The sequence below is a fragment of the Jaculus jaculus genome, chromosome X (genome assembly GCF_020740685.1).
Source record: "Jaculus jaculus isolate mJacJac1 chromosome X, mJacJac1.mat.Y.cur, whole genome shotgun sequence".
In the NCBI taxonomy this organism is placed as follows: domain Eukaryota; kingdom Metazoa; phylum Chordata; class Mammalia; order Rodentia; family Dipodidae; genus Jaculus; species Jaculus jaculus.
This window is the reverse complement of record NC_059125.1, coordinates 133,344,537-133,367,472: the sequence shown is the minus strand read 5'-3', so window position 1 is coordinate 133,367,472 and position 22,936 is coordinate 133,344,537. Positions and strand designations below refer to the sequence as shown.

At 41.1% G+C, this 22,936-nt stretch overlaps 1 pseudogene; it reads left to right on the top strand.

Annotated features, from left to right (window-relative positions):
* The first annotated feature begins 717 nt into the window (after nucleotides 1–717).
* Nucleotides 718–9,806, top strand: LOC123453230 (annotated as a pseudogene).
* The last annotated feature ends 13,130 nt before the right edge of the window (nucleotides 9,807–22,936 follow it).

The window sequence follows — 22,936 nt, the reverse complement described above, 5'->3', positions numbered from 1 at the left end:
CTCGTTTGAACTCAGAGCTCCCTGATTTGGTGATTCTAGCTAGACTGCTTGACTGGAGGATACCCAATCTCCACCTCCCAAGTGCTGGGAGTATAGGTAGGCTCCCTCTCACCTGACGATCTTGGTCCTCACAATTGTGTGGCAATCACTTTATCCACTGAACAATCTTCCCAACTCGAGTCTGTCTGTCTGTCTTTCTTTCCTTTTTAGGAGTTACAGCCCTCTGGGTGTGTGGTAAGGCAGGGGATACTTTAACTTTCATTCTTATGGAAACTTTCATACACACATATTTATCAGAAAAATATAAAAATGTCTCATATGTATACTGTCATTGTATAGTTTTAATAAGTACTACTTTGTAAATTTCATGTCCAACTAACAAGAAGTCAAAGAGAAAAAGTATAAATATTATCTTTGGGCTGTAAAATACCAGGATTCAAAATTCTTTTCACTCAAACAAGCCTGGCTCCAGAGGTTTGCTGGCTGGGCTGAACATTCAAGCGGTGAATAAATGGCCCTGGTGTCGGAGCTATGAGGAAGGAGGGACAGGAAACAGAAGACTTCACAAGGCCTCCCTCTCCCTACCAGGGGAAAGGCAAAGTCACAGGAAGGAAGACTACAGCAGGAATGTGGCAGAGCTCTTCTACTGTTTTCTTTTCAGAGAATTTAGGAAAACACTCAGCCCACAGATTTCTCCAGAGGCTCTAAGAAGCCACAATGTCCAATGCAGCTAAAGTCCAGAACTTTCCAACACAGCTGCAGACTCGCAGTTAGACCGGGGTTTGAGGTGTGTATATGTAGATTGGAGTCCCTGCTGACATAAGCTGAGTGTAACCACTGAAGCTCTCTTTACCAAAAACAAATGCTGATTGATAGAATTTCCTTTATTTCATGTTTTTTTTTCTTCCCCTTAAAATTTCAGTGTCTGCATCTGAGTATAACAGTTAAGAAATAGACAAACAGGACGTGACAAAGGAGGAATGAGTGTTGATTGTTCACTGAACAAGATCCCATGATGGGGAGCTGTGTTTGTTTTGTCTATTACCATGGCAGCTTCCTATGTGACAGGCTCTTTTACATGAGGGCCAGCATTTAATCTGCACAGCAACCCTTGGGACGTTATCACACAATCAAACTTCTTAGGTCATGAGTTGGCAGCTCAGAGAGGTGGAATGATACGTCCATAGTCCCATATAGATCTTAACAGTTGCATTGAATGATAAAAACTAATGCTCCTGAGCACTCACACAGTGATGCCTTTTAGATGTTCTGGAGATACAATATGACTAACCATAGATAAAAGATAATAACTAATAAAGGCAGCAGTCATTTACTGACCACTTCCATGTGTCAGGCACTGTATTGGGCTGAAGTGCCTCTTCCCACAAATCTATGTCCATGTGGAACCTGATATGTTCATATTTGGAAATAGGGTGCTTATTGGTATAATCAAGTAAATTAAAATGAAGTCACACTGGATTGGAGTAGGCCCCAAATCCAATACAACTGTTGTCCTTATAAGAGGATGGAGGCAAGGTCACAGACACATAGAAGGAAGAAGGCCATGTGATAACAGAGGTAGAAGGCTCCTGCCAAACCAAAGAATCTAGAAGAAACAAGGAAGTACATCCTCTGTGGGCTGAAGTTCTCTGAACAAAGCACCTCTGTGTTGAAAATCCTGCAGACTGATTGACAAATTATAACTCCATGATTAAAGAGAGATGGAATGTTGCAGATCAAGAGACAATTAACTTGGGTTATTGTTAATCTCCTTATTAGCCATTTATTACCAACCTCTGTATCTGACTCAACATCTTAGTGACTATTAGGTAAAAATGTTGGAATGCATTGTTTATCTTAGGAGACCAATAGAGCTTCTGTTACCTGAGATCATCAGAAACTTGTAGAACAAATTTCCTGCTCAGATGTCCCTATCACTGTATTTGGAAAATGCATTAATTTATAAATATTTTGTTATATGACTATGAAAGTTCATAACCTCTGCTACAATGGAATATATTCCAGTAAATCCATGTTCCTGGGCCATGCCACTCATCTTTGGCTCAAAACAAGCAATCTTTTAGTCTCTTTGGATCAAGAGCTATGTTTTGCATAGGCAGTGTTGGTGACCTAATAATGAAAAGCTTCATGGACAACCGACTTTCACCAAAGGAGACAGTCACATTGGCACCAGATTTTGGCATGTGTCCTTTGTGCCCACCACCCATTACGTTTTCTATGGTGGATATTGGTGAGGCCTTTCTGGGGCCCAGAACTCCTCTTGTTTTGGTTGATGGCCCATTGCTTTATTCTGAGCTGATTGTTAAAGTAGATATCCTCTTTTTGTTTTAGAGCCTTTGTCTGAATAGAACATTTTCAAGAAACTTATTTAGTGGAATTCAGTTGTTTCCTCCTGCCATTCCTCCAATATCCATTTTTTAAATTTTGTTTATTTTTATTTATTTGAGAGTGACAAACAGACAGAGAGAGAATGGGCACACTAGGGCCTCCAGCCACTGCAAATGAACTCCAGATGCATGCACCACCTTGTGCATCTGGCTTACATGGGTCCTAGGGAATCAAGCCTCGAACCAGGGTCCTTAGGCTTCACAGGTAAGCACTTAACTGCTAAGCCATCTCTCCAGCCTCCAATATTTAATTTCAATTTTGTTTACTTGCTTGCATTTATCTTTCTCTTTTTCATTTCCAACCTTGCCTCTTTTTGGTATAAATGTTCTATGAGTGCCCAATTATAAAGACATTGAAAATTAAAGACACATATTCTTTTAAACACAGTAGGGTGAAGGTGTCAGGGGGAACTTCTCAGGACATGTATTAGCCTCAAAGGGAAGGCCCCTCCCCTAATGGAATATTTCACTCTTAGGTCAGAAGAAACTATTGGCTCACCTAGGAAGAAACACGTAAGGAGTGATCACCCAGTGTCTTGAGCCATCTCATATATTTCCCTAAGCACACAGGATAAACCCAAGACACAGTGGGAGAAACTTACCATGGGATGTGAGACCTGAGGAAAATACTTCCATAAATAGCGTGTAAATCTCATCCACAGCTCTATTTCCACAAGTTCACATAAAATTGCAATTTTCAGGATGAATAGTACCTCCTCTATAATTGGAAATGGAAGCTCAAGGAAAAGGGAACTGTTTGGAGAAAAACTGTCATTTGGTACTGCAGCTGATTTTATGTTTGATAATTCTCTGTTACAATTACCTTCTCATTGCTGGGACAAAACACCTAAAAGCATGGCAGAGTAGAGGTTAGGAATTACATATTTCCATGGCAGCTGGAAAGTAGTAGCAAGAATAGGGTAAGCAAGCTGAACTAATAAACTTCAATGTCTACCCCCATTTGCACACTTCCTCTAGCAGGGCGCCACCTCCAAAATTGCCAAGAGTTTAGGATTAAATATAAAGCTTACTCACAAGCACATGAGGCTAAAGGGAACATTTTATATTCAAACTACCACAGTTATGGCAATCCAACTTGCAAGCATTTGGCAAATCACCCTAATCTAAGTAAATAAACATAGGATTTATGATTTCCTCAATCAGAAATGTGTGATATTCCTAAACTAGTTTTTTTGCACATGCTAAAATGGAATTCTGAGGCAATTAAACAAAAGATGATAAATGTCCAGACATCATGGTGCACACCTTTAATCCCAGCACTTGGGAGGCAGAGGCAGGAGGATCACTGTGAACTCATGGCCATCCTGAGACTACATAGTGAATTCCAGGTCAGCCTGGGCTAGAGTGAGACTACCTCAAAAAACTAAAAAACAAACAAACAAACAAACAAACAAACAAAAAAAATGATGAATGGACAGTCTACTTTAATTGAAATTTAGATGCATCTAAGAGAAGGGGTGACAAAGTTACTAATTTATAAGAAATTAATAAGAGAATTTTGGAAATTATCAGAAATAAGAAAAGGATGTTAAAGCGAAATGAATAAATATGAAAATTTCAGAGGTCAGAACTAAATCTGAATTCTGGGGAAACGAACTTTTTAGTCCCCTTTTATTTACCTTTCTATAACTATTCATTTTACCAGAAACAATTTACCCTCCTCTTGTTTCATATCCCTCATTAAATTTTTAAAAATTTATTACAAGCAGAAGGGGAGAGAAAGAGAGTGCAAGAGAGAGAATGGGCTCTCCAGGGTCTCTAGCCACTGCAAACGAACTCCAGATACATACAACACCTCATGCATCTAGCTTTTTTGGGTACTAGGGAATCAAACTTAGTTCGTTAGACTTTGCAGGCAAGCACCTTAACAATTTAGCAATCTCTCCAGTCCATAACCCTTATTTTTTAAATCAGTCTTTTTTTTTTTTTTTGGTCTTTTCGAGGTAGGGTCTCAGTGTAGCCCAGGCTGACCTGGAATTCACTATGTAATCTCAGGGTGGCCTCGAACTCATGGCAATCCGCCTACCTCTGCCTCCCGAGTGCTGGGATTAAAGGCGTGCGCCACCACACCCTGCTCAGTCTAACTTATATAACCAATGCCCCTTGCTGAGAATGGACATAGCCTGCGATGAACAGAGATAACCTAAGGCCAGGAAAGGACTAGCTAATGTATCACACAGGTAATTCTATATATCTTGCCTTTATCTCATGTTTTTTTTTAAATTATAAATTATTAGAATGCCATAGGCCTGACGGAAATTAGTTTTTTTTTTTTCTTCCCAGTTTGGCTAAGCTGTTTCCTAATTTCTTTTGGAATACAAGGAAACTAAGGTACCAGGTTATGAACCCAAGTATCCAGTAGCAATGCTACTCTCCTTAATAATCTCCAAAGTGGAACAAAATTCTGTATCAAAGAAAATGATTTGCCAGGCATAGTGGTGCACGCCTTTAATCCCAGCACTCAGGAGGCAGAAACAGGAGGATCCCTGTGAGATCGAGGCCACCCTGAGTCTACATAGTGAATTCCAGATCAGCCTGAGATAGAGTGAGATTCTACCTTGAAAAACAAAAACAAAAACAAACCGGGTGTGGTGGCACACACCTTTCATCCCAACATTTGGGAGGCAGAGGTAGGAGGATCCCCCTGAGACTACAGAGTGAATTTCAGGTCAGCCTGGGTTAGAGTGAGACACTACCTTGAAATCCCCCCCCCCCAAATTGTATCACCCCCTTTTAAGATAAGGTGCAAAGCCAGAGATGAAGCTCAACTGGTGGAGTGCTTGCCTAACATGAATAAAATGAATAAAGCCTTAGGTTCAATCCCCAGCACCAAATAAAACAAGATAGTGGTATATGCTTGTAATCTCAGCACTTGGGAAATAGAAACAAGAAGATCAGAAGTTCAGGCTCATCCTTGGCTGCATACAATTTAGTGGCCAATGAGGGTTACATGAGATCCTGATTCAAAAACATAAATAAGAATAAAAAGATAAAGCCAAGCCAAGTCTAGAGGGTAAGGAGATCTGATTCTGTCTATATTCCCTGGGCAAAATCCAAGCTGAAAATTTTGATAATGAGGTTGCCTGAACCCTGTCAGGGCCCTCTTAGATTTGCTAAAGAATTTCAGATCACTCCATTGACCCATGAACCAAGATGCATTATTTGCTTGTCTCATTGCTGTGACAACATACGTGACAAAAGCAACTAAAGTAGAGAAGGGTTTCTTTTGGCTTACAGCTTAAGAGAGTATATTGCATCACAGCAGGAAAAGTGTGGTGGAGGTAGCAGGTAAGCCTACTAAAACTGACTTGCACTCACGCACAGGCACAGAAACACTGCAGAGGATCTGAGGTTGCCCATGGTCATTATAATACTGAGATGCACACCCCTGGGTAGGGATTTAAGATGCCAATGAGACATATGGTACATAAAGTTGCATGTAGAACTACATGGAACAGATGCATGGAAAAACCCATACTGTGAAAATAAACCAAATATGAGCATGAACTTGAGCTTGGTGGCATAAGTCTGTAATCTCGGCTACTCACGAGGTTAAGGCAGGAGGGATCATAGGTTCAAGTTCCAGATCTAAGCTGCAAAATGAGTTTAAGACCATCCTCGGCAGTTTAGTGCAGTATGACCTTGTCTCAAAATAAAAAGAAAGGGCTGGAGAGATGGCTTAGCAGTTAAGCACTTGCCTGTGAAGCCTAAGGACCCCGGTTCAAGGCTCAATTCCCCAGGACCCACATTAGCCAGATGCACAAGGGTGCACACGCGTCTGGAGTTTGTTTGCAGTGGCTAGAAGCCCTGGTACTCCCATTCTCTCTCTCTCTGCCTCTTTCTCTGTCTGTCGCTCTCAAATAAATAAAAATAAACCAAAAAAAAAAGAAAGAAAAGAAAAGAAAAGAAACAGAAAAAGTGGCCTGAGGATATAGCTTAATGGCAGTGTGTTTGCCTAGCAAGTGTGAGACCCCGGATGCAATCCTCTGGACAGTGGCCCCTCAAAAAAAGGGTAAGACCAGGAGAAGCTATACCTGACTTTTATATTAGATTTGAAAATAAAAAAAAAAGTTTAAACAACACTCAGAAATCCCCCCTTGGGACTTCTAGGATCACAGAAATGATGCCTTATTAAACACTGCATTTATGAAAGACCTAGAAGACTAACTGGCCACTTAAGTCAAATGAAATCCCATAACCTGTGCCTCATTTCCCATTGATATCCTCCTTACCTTAAGAGACCAACTTTTAACTACTATTATAAAAAAGTAAAATATGTTGCTATCAAATTTATGACCCTTCAGTTAAGACAGCTAAACCTTCAAACAAAGGGTTCTATGAATTCCTTCAATTCTAAGGAGAGACTAAGTTATTGGTAACTATTGTAAAAAGCCTGGCCATTTCCAAAACAACTATTTAAAAAGAAAAACTTCAAATAGAACATCAAGCCTCTGAGAGAAATCTACAGCAAAAATCAAGTCTAGAATAGGGGTTGCCTAAGGGAATTCATGGAGTCTTTCTTTTCCTGCTTGCTAGCACCTTAGGAGAGATAAGTATTAACCAAGTGGAACTACGGGTCCTCATATAAGCAGGAGCTACACCAAGAGTTTCAAATCTCACCATATTTAAAACCTCCCCCAGAATAAAGAGAAAATTCAAATGGTGAAAATTCTAACCTACTTCTGTTTTTAAGGTAAATCCCATAAAATTTCAATTAGGAGAAAACTTAAGATATAATATTTTCTCATTGGCATATACATTTATTAGGACATGACTTCTTGGAAGCATAGAATGCTCATTTATCCTCTTTCAAGGGAGAGATGATCTTTAAGGGAGACCCCTTACCAGAAAATTGAGAGCATTTTTATTTATTTATTTTTATTAATTAGTTTTGTATTCCACAAATACAGTGAATTTGGTACCATTATTAGGCTCATCCATGACCTACCCCCTACCCTTGGCCCCTCCTTGTTGAAGTATATGGGTCATGCATTGTGGTGTTAGCCCACAGTTATGGGTAGGAGAAATGTCTCTGCATATCATGACCCAACATGTGGCTCTGACATTCTTTCCGCCCCCTTTTTCGCAAAATTACCCTGAGCAATGTTAGGTTCATTTTTGGTCTGCTTCAGTGATGAGGTGTTGGGGGCCTCTGAGGCTCTGGCTCTCTGATTTGGTAGGCATTGATTTTTCTCTGTGTTGGTCTCCTTCCCCCTTGTGCTGGTATCTGATTCACCAAGAAAACAGCACCCTTGCTTGTTTCGCCAATTGTTCTTAGTTTCAGCCTGGGCCCTTTTTAGGTATGATGGGGTGGCTCTCTCCTTAGGATCTACATCTATCTGAAAAAGAGAAGCAGATTCTCCAATGGAGAGTAAGTTAGTACCACACAAGTGAGATAACCCTTACTTTTTTGATAGAGAGTTTAATAGGTGTAGGCCCTCTTGTACCCCATGATTGATGGTAGCTTGATAATGGACAGTGGGCTTATGTTTGGATATGGTTCTGACTTGTTTCCCAGCTCCAGCTATGGGTGCCATACTACTGAGGTGGATAAGTTAGCCAAATCGAGAGCAGTTGGTTCCCTATCATGGCTGTGTGCCACTATTGCACTTGTGTGGGCATCATAACAGGTTATTAGACTATGAGTTGTTTGGACAGATATTTGTCATTTTCCCCCAGTCGCCCATGTAGCACCTTCTGGCACTAGACGCGCTGACTATTTGGGGACTGACTCTCTTCAAGCTTCCAGCCATGTCATTCCATTTTACGTGTCAACTGCACAAGGTGTCTTCAGCAGTAGGGTCTTACCATTAACCTTTGGTTTGAGAGCCTTTTTAAACAGTGCCAGAAGATCCATGGGAAAAAATCAGCCACCCCCACTGAGATAATGATACATAAAAGCAAAGTCTTGCCAAATATAACACAATACCCTTTGAGGCAAAACACCCTGATGGGAACAAGCACCACCATCTTCAGTCTTTCGGAGAAAGAATATAGGATTCCTTGCAACAACCTTTGCAACACTCCACTATAGCTCCTTAAGTAGACAAATGGAAGATGAGCATAGTTTTTCCTCATCATATACTGTTGACTTAACACAGGAAATATGATAAAAATACTTAGACTGCTTTTCCTTGCGAGCAGCCTCACAGAGAGGAGCGTGGCCTTCTCCTCTCCCCGCCATGGCGTGTATTCTGAGAAGGGGAGTCACCTGGCAAAAATGTCACGTTGCCAGCTGTGTTCAAGGCTCCCATTCAACCAGATATTTTGAATTTTGTTCACATCAATTTGTGTAAAAATAAGACAACCCTATGCCATCAGTGAATTAGCAGGTCACCAGACCAGTGCTGAGTCTTGGGGTACTGGCAGAGCTGTGGCTCGAATTTCCAGAGTACGAGGTGGTGGCACCCATTGTTCTGGCCAGGGTTCCGCTGGCATTATATGTAGAGGAGGCTGCATGTTTGCTCCAATGACTTGGCGTTGTTGGCACCGCAGAGTAAACACAACCCAAAAGTGATATGCCATCTGCTCTGCCCTGGCTGCCTCGGCCTACCAGCATTGGTCAAGTCCAAAGGTCACCATCTTGAGGAGGTTCCTGAACTTCCTTTGGTGGTGGAGGATAAAGTTGAAGGCTATAAGAAGACCAAGGAGGCTGTTTTGCTATTTAAGAAACTTAAAGCCTGGAATGACATCGAGAAGGTCTATGCCTCTCAGCAAATGAGGGCTGTCAAGGGTAAAATGAGAAAACGCCATCACATCCAGGGCAGGGGACCCTGCATCATCTATAATGAAGACAATGGGATCATTAAGGCCTTCAGGAACATCCCTGGAATCACTCTGCTTAATGTAAGCAAACTGAACATTTTGAAGCTTGCTCCTGGTGGGCACGTGGGGCCCTTCTGCATTTGGACTGGAGGCACTTTCCAGAAGCTCTAGGTGCAAAGCTGCCTCCCTCAAGAGTGACTATGACCTGGCAGTGCACAAGATGCTGAGCACAGACCTTAGCAGAACCTTGAAAAGCCCAGAGATCTAAAGAGCTCTCCGAGCCCCACGCAAGAAGATCCACCACAGAGTCCTGAAGAAGAACCCTCTGAAGAACCTGCGTGTCATATTGAACCTGAACCCATATGCCAAGACCATGCGTTGAAACACCATTCTTCGCCAGGCCAGGAACCACAAAATCCGGGTGGAGGAAGCCATGGCTGCGGCAGTGCCCAAGTCAGGTGAGAAGGGAGTGGCGGCGAGGATGAGGGCAGCCAGAAGAAAGGAAAGCTGCCTGCGGAGACCAAGAAGCCGAAGAAGCCAGCTGGAAAGAAGGCAACAGCTACCAAGATCCCAGCAGAGAAGAAAGCCACAGCAGAGCGCTCTGCTCCCTAAGGGTCATATAGAGACGCATCTGAATAAAGACGTATCGGGTGCTCTCCTTAGAATCTGCGTCTATCTGAAAAAAGAAGCAGGTTCTCCAATGGAGAATAAAGTTAGCATCTCATCATACCTCAAAAGGGCTCCAGGTGAAACTAAGAATAATTGGTGAAACAAGCAAGGGTGCTGTTTTCTTGATGAATCTGGTACCAGCACAAGTGTGAAGGAGATCGACACAGAGAACAATCAACTCCTACCAAATCAGATGTCCAGAGCCTCAGAGGCCCCCAACACCTCATCACTGAAGCAGACCCAAAATGAACCCAACATGGCTCAGGGAAATTTGCAGAAGGAGGGGGAAGAATGTCAGAGCCACATGTTGGGTCATGATATGCAGAGACATTTCTCCTACCCATAACTGTGGGCTAACTCCACAATGCATGACCCATATACTCTAACAAGGAGGGGCCAGGGGGAGGGGGGAGGACAGGGAGGAGGCTAACAGTGGTAGCAACTTGACTGTATTCGCTGAGTACAAAACTAATTGATTAAAATAATTTTTTAAAGTACTGAGCAGGACGTGGTGGTGCACACCTTTAATCCCAGCACTCGGGAAGCAGAGGTAGGAAGATTGCTGTGAGTTTGAGGCCACCCTGAGATTACATAGTGAATTCCAAGTCAGCCTGAGCTAGAGTGAGACCCTACTTTGAAAAATCGAAGAAAAAAGAAAGACCTATCAGGTGGATGAGGGATATGGTTTACATGAATGTTCATTGAGGATCTTCATGAGGGTGGGGTCTGGGTATCTTGATGGCTGCACCTGTGGATGCTGGAAGATAGAACCCTGGCCAGCAGACAAGTGCCTTTAACAACTAAGCCATCTCTCTGGCCTCAAGTGTAAAATCCTTCAAAAAGAACGAAACAAGTCATGTTAATATTCTTCCACAATCTGGCATAAAATACGACATGATTAATCTAAAAAAAAAAATACTTAGACTGTGATGCCACAGAGGTATACTGAAATTCCCACGTTTTTTAAAATTTATTTTTTTTTAGTCATGGACATACTTAGTATGTAAACAATACATGTTGGTACCATCTTTTCCTTCATCCCTGCCCAAAGGGGCACTCCTCATTGGGGATGCAGGTCATCCCCATGGGGATTGTTCCCACATGGTTTTTTTTTTTTCTCAAATTCTAGTATAGTGAGTCTTGTTCATGCATTCTTTTTAAAAACATATTTTAGTTATTTATTTATTTAATAGAGAAAGGAAGAGAGAGAGAGAGAGCACGAATGGGTGTGCCAGGGCCTCCATGTACTGCTAAAGAACTCCAGACACTTGTGCCCCCTTGTGCATCTGGCTAACGTGGGTCCTGGGGAATTGAACCAGGGTCCTTTGGTTTTGTAGGCATAGGCCTTAACCGCTAAGCCATCCCTCCAGCCTGCTTGTGCATTCTTATAATCCCAGCATTTAGGAGATGTAGGTAGGAGGATATGGAGCCCAAGATTGTCCTCAACACAGAGCTAGTTGAAGGACAGCCTGGATTACATGAGACCCTGTCTCAAAAAAAAAAAAAAAAAACCACATAATGAGCTGGGTGTGGTGGTACACGCCTTTAATCCCAGCACTTGGGAGGCAAAGGCAGGAGGATCACTGTGAGTTTGAGGCCACCCTGAGACTACATAGTGAATTCCAGGTCAGCCTGAGCTAGAGCAAGACCCTGCCTTGAAAAAAAAAAAAAAAACATGGGCTGGAGAGATGGCTTAGCGGTTAAGCGCTTGCCTATGAAGCCTAAGGACCCCGGTTCGAGGCTGGGTTCCCCAGGTCCCACGTTAGCCAGATGCACAAGGGGGCGCACGCGTCTGGAGTTCGTTTGCAGAGGCTGGAAGCCCTGGCGCGCCCATTCTCTCTCTCTCCCTCTATCTGTCTTTTTCTCTGTGTCTGTCGCTCTCAAATAAATAAATAAATAAATAAATAAACAAACAAACAAACAAACAAACAAACAAATAAATAAATAAATAAAACATAAAGTGGACTGGAGCAATGGCTTAGTGGTCAGCGCCTCGTTACAGAGATTTTCTAACTACTTCACTGTCCCACAGAAAAATGGAAGCTACCTTGCATGCTCTCACAAGACTAGAGCCTATGTCGGATCCAGTCTCATCCAAACTGGCTGTAAGCAACCACACTTCAGCGACAACTTCTTGCTTCTTCTTCAAGTTTTCCTAGGTTTAGCACACCTAGGGGGCTGGCCCTTCCTGAATCAGCCTCGAGCCCACCAATCTATCAGGTTCCTCCCTTACACAGCTGAGTTGGTCGATGAGGCTGCTCCGTAACTGATCCTAACTGGATGTTCGATTCATATAAATGGACCTGAGCAATGTGTATGAGCCCGCCTAGCCCCTGACTGCTCCCTTAGTTTTCTCTTTCCCTATGGGAGGGGGATCTTCTCAGTGCCATATCCCACTTCCTGGTCAGGCTAGGAAGTGGGAGGATTTCTTCTTGCCAGGGTACTTTGCTGATTTGTTTTGGGTATTTTTCTGCCTTGCTACATGTGTGATCTCTCTTTAAGCCCTGAGCCTCTTATTCTCCCTTAGTCCTCTCTGACCCCTATGCGAAATTTCTCCACTTAAACATGTACGCACGCACCGAGACCTTTCTCTACAGGATGGAGATTTTTCTTCAGGTCCCAGAAATTCTTTTGGCTTCAGCTTTCCTGTTTTCTTTCTCTCTTGATCCTAACTTTCCCTAAACTCAACCTCACAACGTACAATTTACCCTTCTCTAAACGCACATTATTTCAGTTCTTTGATGACTTTGACAAGGACCCGAACTTGGGGTCTCCTGCATCTTTATGGACATCTAATCCCTCCCAGAACTCCAATCCCGCATCAACCTCTATTTACACTTTTCTTTTGACCTGATGAAGAGTGGATGATTTCCCTTATATTTCTCTGTAAAGGTCAATTTTAAGTTTGGCCTCCTATGGTGCTTGTTAAATACAGTAATTCCTAATTGAAGGAAATGAGATTTTTGCACCTCTTTGGAGGCAGAATATAAATAAACAATGTTTAGTAAAAAAAATAATAAATCAAAGAAGGCTTAAAATTTACAAAACAGATTCCTTACAGATTTTAGGACCATAATTGTGTCATCTTATCAGGGACCTCAAGCTGCCCTATTTTTTTTTTTAATTTATTTATTTGAGAGCGACAGTCACAGAGAGAAAGACAGGTAGAGGGGGAGAGAGAATGGGCGCGCCAGGGCTTCCAGCCTCTGCAAACGAACTCCAGACGTGTGCGCCCCCTTGTGCATCTGGCTAACGAGGGACCTGGGGAACCGAGCCTCGAACCGGGGTCCTTAGGCTTCACAGGCAAGCGCTTAACCGCTAAGCCATCTCTCCAGCCCATGTTTTTTTTTTTTTTTCTTAGAAATACGTTACCTCAGTAAAGATTGACAAAATTTGTCAATAACAGGCTACAGTTACATATAAATACCCATTTGCTCTTGTAAACATAAATGAAAAAGTTTTCTAAATATAGGAGAATACACTTGTTTACAGATGTACTCTATAAGTGACCAGTGCACCGTACTTTCAGCCATTAAAAAGGCATTGCTTGGAATACATAGATTTTGGAAATGTCTAGTCATCTTTGTTTAAAGATGAACGTGGGTACCATCCTGAGGTACCTAAGTGGACACAAAATGATCATACAATACAGTAGATAGAATTTGAAGGAAGGTCAGGGGGCTCCACTGTAGTGTAGCCCTGACCTGACTTTATTCACAACTGTTGTTGTTGTTTTTGAGGTAGGGTTTCACTGTAAACCAGACTGACCTGGAATTCACTATGTAGTTTCAGGGTGGCCTCAAACTGAGAGCAATCCTCCTACCTCTGCCTCCTGAGTGCTGGGATTAAAGGCATGCAACACCACGCCCAGCTACTACTCACAGCTTTTATTGAGAATTTAAGACAATAAAATTTACGGGGAGTTTAGGTTTAACTGAAAAATGTTTATTATTCTCAGAATAAGGTAGATCACAAGTTGTGACTCATACATTTTGTTTTGGAACATGCTTATCACATCAGGAAATCTTTAGAGAAGCTGTTGAGTTCCTTGTGTCCTAGGAGCTCATACCCAAGGGACATAGTTTTCTATGTCCTCGGGCTTAGCTTGTGAAAACATTAACCTGTTGTGGATGAGCATGATATTCACAGACAATAGTAATGAAGCAATAAGAATCATTAAGATATCAGTTTTGTAAAGTGTTCTGCTAAGGTTTGCATTCTTTTTTTTTTCTTTTTTCTTTTTTTAAAATTTTTATTAACATTTTCCATGATTATAAAAAAATATCCTATGGTAATTCCCTCCTCCCCACCCCCACTTTCCCCTTTGAAATTCCATTCTCCATCATATTACCTCCCCATCTCAATCATTGTACAGGTTTGCATTCTTGGAAGTGTATGTATTTGAGGGACAGAAATACATTTAATATACAAAGGAGCCAGAAAGAGTCAGCAGCGCAGTTACACAGAGGTCCTTAATATGTACACTTCCTATTTTTGAAGCCAAATTCATAATCCTTACTTTTGTAGGATTAGGTAAGATCTACAGAAGTGACAAAACAAAAGTATGCCTCAATTTATACATCAGAAATTTAGTCACTCTTATAGTCACTAGCACAGTCCACTAATTTTTTTTTGTTGTTGTTGTTTTTGAGGTAGGGTCTCACTCTAGCTCAGGCTGACCTGGAATTCACTATGTAGTCTCAGGTGGCCTCGGACTCACAATGAGCCTTCTACCTCTGCCTCCCGAGTGCTGGGATTAAAGGTGTGCACCACCATGCCTGGCAGTCCACTAAGTTTTTAAGACATATAAAATTTTTATTTTTGCCAGTTTTGTAGGATTTCACAAATAGTATGTTATTCATCCGAATGGTATGATTACAAATAATAGAAATGTCCACAAACTTTGGCCATTGAAAGTTTAGGTGTAACACTGTATATACTAAAGCATGTTTGGTTCATTTTTTCTTTTTCTTTTCTTTCTTTTTTTTTTTTTTTTTTTGAGGTAGGGTTAGCTCTAGCCCAGCCTGACCTGAATCCACTATGTAGTCTCAGTCTCAAAGTTACAGCGATTCTCCTACCTCTGCTTCCCAAGTGCTGGCATTAAAGACATGTACCACCACACCCAGCTCATTTCATACATATTAAATTGGCATTCCTTTAGTTCTATAAATGTTTGTATAAATTTTAGGTATACAACTCTACATGTTTTTAGACACACACACACAAAGTATCAATTATATTTCAAAAAATCCCCAAATAGTTCCTTATGAGGTGGGCATTAAAAGACTTTAAGATATTCAAATACTTAAATGAATCTTGTCTTTATTAAGCCTCAATTTCCTATGTAGTCAAAAATATGGCAGAAATAGCTTAGAAAGTAATTATTTTATTTTTAAAAATATTTTTATTTTTATTTAAGAGAGAGAGAGAATTGGCACATCAGGGCCTCTAGCCACTGAAAACGAACTCCAGATACATGCACCAACTTGTGCATCTGGCTTTTTGTTGGTACTGGGGAATCAAACCTGGGTATTTTGGCTTGGTAGGCAAGCGCCTTAACCACAAAGCAATCTCTTCAGCCCAGAAATTATTTTTGTAAAATATAAAATCTCTATCTTTTAAACCAATTTTTCTTATAATGTTACCATGAACAAAACAATATTTTTTGTTGCTTTGTTTTGTTTTTTTTGAGGTAGGGTCTCACTCTAGCTCAGGCTGACCTGGATTTCACTATGTAGTCTTAGGGTTGCCTGAAAGTCTTGGTGGCCCTCTGACCTCTTCCACCTGAGTGCTGGAAATCAAGGTGTACACCACCATTCCTGGCACCAAAACAATATATATATATATATTTTTGGTTTTTTCGAGGCAGGGTCTCACTCTGGCTCAGGCTGACCTGGAATTCACTATGTAGTCTCAGGGTGGCCCCGAACTCACGGCGATCCTCCTACCTCTGCCTCCCGAGTGCTGGGATTAAAGGCGTGCGCCACCACGCCCGGCTTCCAAAACAATATTTTTAAGAAAACTTTGATTTACACCCAGCAATTTGACTCAAGTTTTGTAGCAATACATTTGATCATTGGCTTTAGAAAATCTTGTAAGTAAGTTTACATTTTAGAACAATATTTATTTATTTATTTTCAAGGAGATGAGAGAAAGAGAATGGCAGAGAAGGATAATGGGTGCTCCAGGGCCTCTTGCCACTGAAAACAAACTCTGGATGCATGTGCCACTTTGTGCACCTGGCTTGAGGTAAATACTAGGGAATCAAATCTAGGACACCAAGCTTTGCAAGCACGTGTCTTTAATAGCTGAGCCATCTTTCCACTTCTTTTTAAATTTTAAAATAAACTTAACTATCATAAATATACTGATTACCTGGTGCATAAATATACCTTGCAAGTGGTAGCCCTATTTAACCAAAGTTATAAAGTGCTCATGAAAAAGTTTTCATCCTTGCTGGGCATGGTGGTGCATGCCTTTAATCCCAGGACTCGGGAGGCAGAGGTAGAAGGATCAGTGTAAGTTCGAGGCCACCCTGAGACTTCATAGTGAATTCCAGGTCAGCCTGGGCTACAGTTAAACCCTACCTCGAAAAACCAAAAAAAAAAAATAAAAAAAGTTTTCATCCTAAACAGAAATTTAAACAATTCTATCATTAAATTATTGTCTTTCATTTTATTTTTATTTTTATTTTTTTGATTTTCTGAGGTAGGGTCTCACTCTAGCCTAGGCTGACCTGGCATTTACTATGGAGTCTCAGGCTGGCCTCCAACTCGTGGCAATCCTCCTACCTCTACTTCCCAAGTGCTGAGATTAAAGGCGTGCACCACCACACCTGGCCTTTATTTGTTTCTTTGTTTAAGAGATAAGAGAGAAGGAGGGAGAGAGAGAGAGAGAGAGAGAGAGAGAATGAGAGATGAAAGGGCATGCTAGGGCCTCTAGCTTCTGCAAACAAACTCCAGACACATGTGCCACCATGTGCATCTAGCTTTATGAGGGTCCTGGGGAATCAAATCTGGGTCCTTTGGCTTTGCAGATAAGTGCCTTAACTGTTAAGCCATCTCTTCAGCCCAATCTCTTGTCTTTAAAGTTAGTCCTTTTAAAAAGTTTGCTAGAGGGCTGGAGAGATGGCTTAGCAGTTAAGTGCTTGCCTGTGAAGCCTAAGGACCCCGGTTCGAGGCTCAGTTCCCCAGGTCCCACGTTACCCAGATGCACAAGTGGGGCGCACGCGTCTGGAGTTCGTTTGCAGTGGCTGGAAGCCCTGGCGCGCCCATTCTCTCTCTCTCCCTCTATCTGTCTTTCTCTCTGTGTCTGTCTCTCTCAAATAAAAAAAAAAAAAGTTTGCTAGAGGTATATCAGTGTATTTAAACATTTAAGAAATATTCAATTGCTTTGCATATAAAGCATTAGAAAGCATTTGAAAAACTTATAAATAATATTTTGGTTATAGCCAACCTAATTATGTATAAATCTTTTCTTATAAGATTTATATACTTTTTCTATAAACCCTAACCCATCATCATGTGTGCATTCTTTTAAAAATTTTATTTATTTATTTTATGAGAGTGGCCTCTAGCCACTGCAAATGAACTCTCAGATGTGTGAACCATCTATTGCATTGGGTTTTACATAGGCAATGGGGAACCAAACCTGAATCCTTAGGCTTTGCAGGCAAGAGCCTTGAATGCTGAGTAATTTCTCCAGCCTACGTGTGTGTGTGTGTGTTTTTATCATAGCATGCATTTAGTTTTGGCTAACCCTTCCCTTCCCCTTCCTCTACCCCATTTCCCTGCCTATCCTTCCTGCTTCTACCTTCCCATCTCTGGTACTCCCTCTTAATATTTTTTTTTAATTTTAATTTTTTTCTCAATTTTTATTAACATTTTTCCATGATTATAAAAAGTATCCCATGGTAATACCCTCCCCCCCCACTTTCTTGATATTTCTTTCATAGCATTGTATATTCATTAAAGATATAACACATCTGGGGTGTGGAAAATATGAAGATTTTGTATCTACTTTATCTAATGTTATTTGATAACATGGAAATTTTTGTTATGCAAAGAATTATGTGCATTGGGAAACACCAATTTGAAAAATATAGAAAATTTTCCAGTGACTTAAAAAAAATTTTTTATTAACATTTTCCATGATTATAAAAAAAAATCCCATGGTAATTCCCTCCCCCCCCGACACTTTCCCCTTTGAGATTCCATTCTCCATCATATTACCTCCCCATCTCAATCATTGTACTTACATATATACAATATCAACCTATTAAGTACCCTCTCCCTTCCTTTCCCAATGACATTTTTATGTTACATTGATCTGACTTATTTATGTAGTATTACATAAGATAATATCCATAACAGATAGATATAATACTACATGGAATAGGTCATAAGAAAAAACTATTGAAAAGCCCGGTGTGGTGGCACATACCTTTGATGCCACAACTCAGGAGACAGAATTAGGAGAATCTCTGTGAGCTTGGAGCCAGCCTGAGACTAGGAGTGTGAGCTATAGGTCAGCCTGAGATAGAGTGAGACACCTTGAAAAAACATATTGAGTCTAATGATTTGATGAACAAAGAGACTCAATATAACAACTTTCCTTGAGTAATACTTGTTTTTTTTTTTTTCTTGAGATTTTATAATATGTGATTACCAAAATAAGGGGCTGGGAAGTTGGAGCAGCAGTTAAAGGCACTTGCTTGCAAAACCTGCTGGCGTAGGTTCAATTCCCAAGTCACCTATATATACTAGATGGAAAAACAGGTCCAAGTATCTGGTGTGTTTATTTGCAGTGGCAAGAGGATCTGGTGTGTCACCCCCTTGTGTGAATAAATAAATAAAAATTTAAAAAAATAATAATGAATATCAAAATATTTATTTTCATAACAATACATGAAAATGTATGAGATAGAGAGAGAATGGGCATCACAAGGCTTCCTGCCACTGCAAATAAACTCTAGATGCATTCACCACTTTGTGAATCTGGCTTTACGTGGATACTAGGGAACTGAACTTAGGACATCAGGCTTTGCAAGCAAGTGCTTTTAACCACTGAGCCTTCTCTCCGGCCCTCCCTTTTTTATAAAGGCATTCTGTTGTCATATTTTATTCAAATCTGTAACTAAATCTGATATGTGCTTAAACCAATCAAAGGAAAGTCAGGGTTTTATATAAGGTGTACAAGTCCACTATTTTTTGTTGCTCAAATTGGTTGGCAGATCAGTTCAGCCTCTTTTTTTTTCATTTTTTTAAATTTACATTTTAAGTTAGCTTAGCATAATGCTGTTGAGAAATTTTCTGAGAATTTCACAAGATCATCTTTTCACAATCACCCTCTTAAATGTAAGATATTAGTTTTGGTTAACACTCAATAGCATAATTCTTTTGCCTATTACATACCAAGTAATATAAAAGCTTACTCATATCCTGACTGCATTTTAAAACAACATGCCTGCATCATAGCTGACCAGCTACAGAGAGGCAAAGACAGAAAGAAATCTGTTTAATATAGCTAGAGGAAGGGCACTTTGGAAAGTTTATACAGTTTGAAGTCAGGAACAAATGAGGCCCAATCTCCTTAGAGGCACAGCTTTACCCTTACTGATGACTTCATTTTCATGAGGTGGTCCATGTCCTTCAGGGAGAGTCCTGAGTTTGGATCCTGGCCAGAGACTTAGCCACTACCAAAAAGTCCATACAGTTCTGTTACCTTATCTCACAGTTTAATTAGCATTCATATGTTAACTTTTGTTTCATTTTTCTATAAAACTGTAAAATTGTTATAGAAAAGACAGAAGGAAACTAGGAGTCTTCCTGTCCCTGGTTTGGTTAAATTATAAATAAGTTCATTTTCCTTTACCAGTTTTAGTGCTTTTGTAAATATATTTTTATTTATTTGTTTGCAAGAAAAGAGACAGACAGAGAGAACATGTGCACCAGAGCCTCCAGTGGCTGCATACAAACTCCAGATACATGTGCCACTTTGTGCATCTGGTTTTACGTGTGTACTAGGTATCAAACTAGGGTCCTTAGACTCTGAAGGCAAGTGCCTTAACTGATGAACCATCTCTCCAGCCCCATTTTTTAGTTTTACATATTTTAAATGGGTAGAAACAATGCAGCAGTTTTAATCATTCTAAGTGCTGGTAAACAAGTGTCTTGCTTCAGAATATTTCCTCTCACCAGGCCCACGGTTATACTCCAAATGCCATTTTTCCTTGAGAATATGATGTGAGGTGGTGGGTTTTGTTAAAAATGCCTAATTTTAATAGGCATATTGCCCATCCTTCCTTCATTTTCTGGCCTTCCAGTCTATACTTAACCATGGAAAGGAGTGGCTTCTCCACTTAAGATCATTTACTGAGTTCCCCTAATACACATACTTGTACCTCTTGGTTTCACAACCATTTGTCCCAGAGTAAATGCCTTTTTCAACCTGAGTTGGCTCTAACTATGCTAGACACTTTACTTGTTCCCTTCCCCACTAGTGGGTACTCCTGTTGCACAGAGTATTTGCTCCAGTGTTGCTGAGCAGGTCAGACAGCATATATGTGTCCAGAGAGAGTAGAAAATGTCTGGAGTCAATGCCAGAAGTGGTGTTCAGCTTTCTCAACACCAAGAGTTAACAATGTCCTGGAACCCACAGATCAGCCTGTAGTGGTTTGAGTTAGGTTTCCCACATGAACTCATGTGTTTTGAATATTTGGTCCCCAGGTGATGGCGATTTGATAATTGCAGCATGGCTGGAGGAGGCATGTTGTTGGGGGCAGGCTTATAAGTGTTATAGCTAGCTTCCTCTTGCCAGTGTTTGGCACACTCAACTACTTCTGTTGTCCACCCGATGTTGGCCAGTTGATGATGTCCAGCCCTGCTCATGTCAGATTTTCCCCTGCCATCATGGAGCTTCCCCTCAAGTCTGTAAACAACATTAAACCTTTTACTCTCCCAAGCTGCTTTTAGTTGGGTGCTTTGTGCCAGCAGTGAGAAGGTAACTGCAACAAAAAAATGATACCGAGAAGTTGGGTCATTATTGCAAGAAAACTGACTGTGTGGCTTTTGGCCTTCTGGAATTGATTTTCTAGGAGGAATGTGGAAGCATTTGAAACTTTGGTCTAAGAGATAATGTGCAGTGCTGAAGGCAGTTTCATGACTTTCCTGGTCAGAGTTGACAATACCTGACTGCAATAAGAATTATGGACTATGATAGGCATGATGGTAAATGCCTTTAATCCCAGCACTTGGGAGGCAGAGGTAGGAGGATTGTCATGAGCTCAAGGCCACCCAGAGACTACGTAGTGGTCAGCCTGGGTTAGAGTGAGGCCCTACTTTGAAAAACATTTTTTTAAAAAAGGAATTATGGACTGTGAGGTTTGGCATATGAGGGGAAGAAAGAACTTTATCAGGACTGATCTGGAATCTGTTCATGTAAGAGGATTGCTTTGTTCTGCCTGCCTGTGTTCTGAGAACTTGTACAGGGTTGCATTACCTAGAAATGTACTGGTGTGAGCAGAAAGATAAGGCACAGAAAGAATTGAAAGTTTCAGGTTGGAGGCATCAGCTCTGCTCAGCTACAGTTGTTTGAGAGCCTACAATTATTGAGATTTGGGCAGATGGTCTGCATTGGGGAAACAGAAAGAATGTAGACTCTTTTTAAAAATATTTATTTGACAGAGAGAGAGAGAGAGAATGGGCATGCCAGGGCCTCCAGCTGCTGCAAATGAACTCCAGACACATGTGCCACCTTGGCATCTGGCTTACGTGGGTCCTGGGGAATTGAACCTGGGTCTTTGGTTTTGTAGGCCAGAGCCTTAATCCTAAACCATCTCCCCAGCCCTGAATGTGGACTATTTTGAAAGTAGGGATCCTGAATGCTTTTTCAGCTCTTCAAACTTGGCTTTATCCCTGCCCCCTTGATTAAAAATTGTGTAGCCCACCTGTTACTATGGAGTATAGCAAATGCAGGAATGAATGGGTCATTGGATTTGCAACATAGTTTTGTTTTTGGAAATGGCTATGAGGAACCTGAAGCAATGTTGTTACAGGTCTCTGTATAGAGACCTGATGGAGCCCTGAGGATGATCCATGGGTTTCAGTAGAGACCCTAGGACTTTTTGAAGTGCCAGGAATGTGAGATGACCACAAAGGATTGCTGCAGGCTTGGCATGGAGTGTTCCCCAGGCTATGAGCAACCCAGCTGGAGGGGCAGAATTGGAACTTTAGAGACTTGTCACTGGTTAGAGTTGTCAGACTTGGAGCTACAGAATTATTTTTTTTTGAGGGAGGGTCTCACTGTAGCCCAGGCTGACCTGGAATTCACTATGTAATCTCAGAGTTGTGTTGAACTTTCAGCAATCCTCCTAACTATGCCTCCTAAGTGCTGAAATTAAAGGTGTGCACCACCATTGCCACATATGTTTTAAATCTTGTATTCGTTCAATCTTTGTTTGCTCTGACCAGTGCTATATTTTTAAAATATAATTTGATTTATTTGCAAGAAGAGAGAGAGAGAGGAGAAAGACAGAGAGAATAGGCACCAGGGCCACCAGCTGCCACAAACAAACTCCAGATTCATACACCACTTTGTGCATCTGGCTTTATGTAGGTAATGGGGAACAAAAGTCAGGTTGTTAGGCTTTCCAGACAAGCTCCTTAACCACAAAGACATTTCTCCAGCCTCCAATGCTATCTTTTTCAGTATGAATGTTTATTCTGTGCCATTATGATTTTGAAAATATTTTTTATTTAATTATTTTTATTAGCAACTTCCATGACTATAAACAACATCCCATGGTAATTCCCTCCCTCCCCCACTTTCCCCTTTGAAACTCCATTCTCCATCATATCCCCTCCTCCTCTCAGCCAGTCTCTCTTTTATTTTGATGTCATGATCTTTTCTGCCTATTATGATGGTCTTGTGTAGGTAGTGTCAGGCACTGTGAGGTCATGGGTATCCAGACCATTTTGTGTCTGGAGGAGCACATTGTAAGGAGTCCTACCCTTCCTTTAGCTCTTACATTCTTTCCCCCACCTCTTCCACCTGAGCCTTGGGAGGTGTGATAG